This window comes from Belonocnema kinseyi, chromosome 6 (assembly GCF_010883055.1).
Source record: "Belonocnema kinseyi isolate 2016_QV_RU_SX_M_011 chromosome 6, B_treatae_v1, whole genome shotgun sequence".
Classification (NCBI taxonomy): domain Eukaryota; kingdom Metazoa; phylum Arthropoda; class Insecta; order Hymenoptera; family Cynipidae; genus Belonocnema; species Belonocnema kinseyi.
Window position 1 is genome coordinate 115,157,972 of NC_046662.1, and position 3,479 is coordinate 115,161,450.

The 3,479-nt window shown below is 33.1% G+C and overlaps 1 protein-coding gene across 4 annotated transcripts in view; it reads left to right on the forward strand.

Moving 5' to 3' along the window:
• LOC117174733 (cyclin-dependent kinase 4-like) overlaps positions 1-3,479 on the forward strand; it is a 549,135-nt gene that overhangs the window by 124,299 nt on the left and 421,357 nt on the right. For 2 of the 4 annotated variants that reach the window (XM_033364060.1, XM_033364059.1), the window contains exon 2: positions 2,637-2,695. The exons of the other annotated variants lie outside the window; for them this stretch is intronic. The gene's annotated coding sequence lies outside the window, so the exon portion shown is untranslated. The remainder of the gene's footprint in view (positions 1-2,636; positions 2,696-3,479) is intronic. 4 annotated transcript variants of the gene reach the window in all.

Here is a 3,479-nt window from a genome sequence, read left to right on the forward strand (position 1 = left end):
TTATAGAGGGAGTTACAAAGTTTGGCAAAACCCCTAAAAACCACGCTTACTATACCCACACGTAAAAGGTTAAAAATGACAAGTTTGAATGTCGATATTTAAAAATATAAAAACATCAAAATATCACTTTTTATAAGGTGAGTGAAAAAGTTCGGCAAGACCCCTAAACACCACCCCTACTATGCCCACAGCTAAAATGTTAAAAATGAAAAGTTTGATTGTCGATATTTGAAAATACAAAAACGTCAAAAATTCTCTTTTTTCGTTAAAATGAACGTTCGTAACTTCAAGTACATAAAAAAAGAGCAAAAAATATCCGCTGACAGTGTTTGCTAAATATTTTGTTTTATGAGTTCCATATAAGTATGTATAAGTTCCGCTACATAATTTACGTGGAAGAGTAGTTTTCGAAGGAAATTTTAAAACGGGTAATTTTTTAAGTGTTAAGTAGTTCATTCAAAGTTCTAAGGGCCGATTTCACCGTCTCTGATTAAATCCGTAGTTAATTAATCGTGATTAGTTTTTAATCAACGACTTAATTGTAACGATGCTTGTGATTGCGCGCCATCTTTGGCGTGCCGAATCAAGTAAACAGGCCTTTGACGTCACAAAATATGTGTTGCTTACTTGCTTAGCCGAAGCGTCTCTATAATAACACTAATCAAAATAATCAGTTGCAGTGATATTTTCCGAAGCGAAAAGAAAAGAAAAAATAATATTCTGAGAACATATTTCATTTTGAGTCATATTTTACACTATATACTGTCACTCGGCACTTTAACTAAACGTTCAGTTTAAGTTTAGCCCCTTAAATCGCTGGTTAAGGGTATAGCGTCGCACGACAACATCAATCTCGGCGCAAAGCGCCTAATCATTAAATGTTTTAGCTGATTCTCGTAATCCACAAAACATTTTCATTGCCTGAAATGTTCAGTAATTTGACGTTTTGGACCAAGTTTGCCGCTGCCATGGGACGCCCCCTGAAGTAGCTAACGGGCCAAAAACTCACCAATTAAGTTAATCGGCGATTAAACTACTTTAATCATGGTTTAAATTTTGAATTAACTTTATTTAATCAGTACATGACGTTCCACCATATTTTAAGACAAACCTCTTCAGCAAGAGGAAATTCAAGCTCAAATAATCATAAGCCACATGTCTCATTTCCACCATTACGAATCTACTCACAAGATGTAGCTGAAGTTCGGAACGTTCGGAACTTTAGGTACATATTCGCAAGGTGCTTTCGGTATGTTCTTTTTTAATGGATACTCTCCTCAATGAAAGGTACATATCAGGGGTCTTCTGGGAAAAATCAAGAAGACATAATTGTGATCCATTTTTGAGGAGAATTCATTTTAAAAATTGTGAGTGGCCATTGAACCTGTGTAAAACTATTTTGAAGCGTCGGTAGCTTCTTGGTACAATGCTTGTTTGATAGCCGCAAGGTTGCGCGTTCGATTCTGACTATCCGTACTTTATTTTTTATTTGTTTTAATTTATCAAAATTCTTTTTTATTCCATTTCTGATTATAATTTAATATAATTAAGCTATTTAATAATTATTCATTCCTTATTTTAAATAAAAACTTTGTTTATCGTATGTTTATTATCACTCGTTTGGAAGATTGCCCATTTTATTTAAATTCTTTATACTTCAATAGTTTTTAGTATTTATATTTTTAAATTAAAGTAGGAAAAAAATGTTTTAAATGAAAATTTGAATAATAAATACGAAATACCAGTGGATAGAGTAACCTATTTCACAAATATTTACTAACAAGAACCAGAACTGTCTTGAAAGTGTCTTTTAACATATTAAAGATAATTTTCTTTTATTCATGTTTTTTTGTAGTTTGTGGAAAATAATTGAAGCTTGTATTTATTGTTGAAATTTTTGTTTGCAACATTTCTTTCCTTCTTTCATATAAAAACGCAAACACTAGAAACTATTGAAGAATAAAGCATTGTAATAAAATACACAATTATCCAAACGACTGATAATAAAAATATAATAAACAGAGTCTTTATTGAAAATAAGGAAAGCTACGGTACCAGGCTCCCTGCCAGGGAGCTACCGAGGCTTCGACATAATCTTCCATCGGCTCTATGGCCATGCTTTCGCAATTTTTAAAATGCACTTTTCTCGAAAATGGGTCAAAATTGCTTTGGGAAAGGTTAAAGTTTTGACCAAATTCTTTTTTTGGCCTGTCAAAGGGGTGTTTCTGGCCGTTTGGATGTTTAAAAGCACCAACACGGTGAGTTAAATATAGTCATTCCGATATCGTGACATACTCATATTTAAGATATCTTAGTAACAAAAGTAACAATAACTTTAAACTTCTGTCTAGTAAAATCGCTTCATTTATCGTTCAATTAAATATTCTAATAGTTTGGTGCAGAAAAATACTGGTTTTCCAGCCAAAAAACACATGCCGCCCCTATTTTGCAATTTCACCCGTACCTTTCATTGAGGAGAGTATCAATTTAACCTTCGGGCGGACGCAATTAATGTTTGAGAGGAAGTCACGTGTTTTTCGTATACTAATGCTTGTGATTAGGGGGTCGAGTGGTAAGCCCTCAGTAGCTTCTTGTCTTCCTATCACTCACACAAGGTCGTCACCACTTTTTTTCAGTACAAAGCTGGCTTTGGAGAGGGACGAATTAATCTGTCAGATGTATTGCGCCCGATCATGTAAGTATTTTTTACTTTTGTATTTAAAATTTTTTCTTCGCTATTTTTCTTTCATTTACCTACAGTATTATGTATAGGTAAATTCCAGCCGGCTTTTATAATTATAATCCCAGATTAAGGATTTGATACGTATTCCCATAAGATCTTACAAGAATTGCAATTTTAATCTGTCAGATGTATTGTGCCTGATCGTGTTCGAATTAGCATTGCGCCCGCCCGAAGGTTAAACAAAAAAAAGCTGACCTAAAGGTCCCTTGGTTACTCTCGCGTCGCAAATTGGAGACTCCAGTCCCGGAGTGATGCTTACTACCAGGGTCCTTTTGGGGGACTGAGATTTGAAATTATTTCACTTTTAATAAACTTACTTATGAACAGCACGATGAAGAAAAATTTGTTATATGTCTTGAACCCAAAATAACACGTGTAATATTTTTTGGTAACAGGAAAAATGATTTATTTATTTATCATTGAACAGTATATCATAATGAAAGTATTAACAGAAAAATGCATCACATTGCGTAAAACATATGTTTATGAAAATATACAACATATTATTATATTTTAATATTTTCTTTCAATAAAAAAATTGTTTAGCATTAAATTGATTAGAAATAGCATTACAATTTTTAATAGATTATATCATGTGAATAAAGAGAAATAAGCATGGCATTTTAAATATATTATTATTATTATTTATCAGCATTTGGAACTCGAAAGTTCATTGCCTCATCTATCCGAGACCGCCACGCGTCTCTATCCTGTGCATCATCCATCCACTCATTAT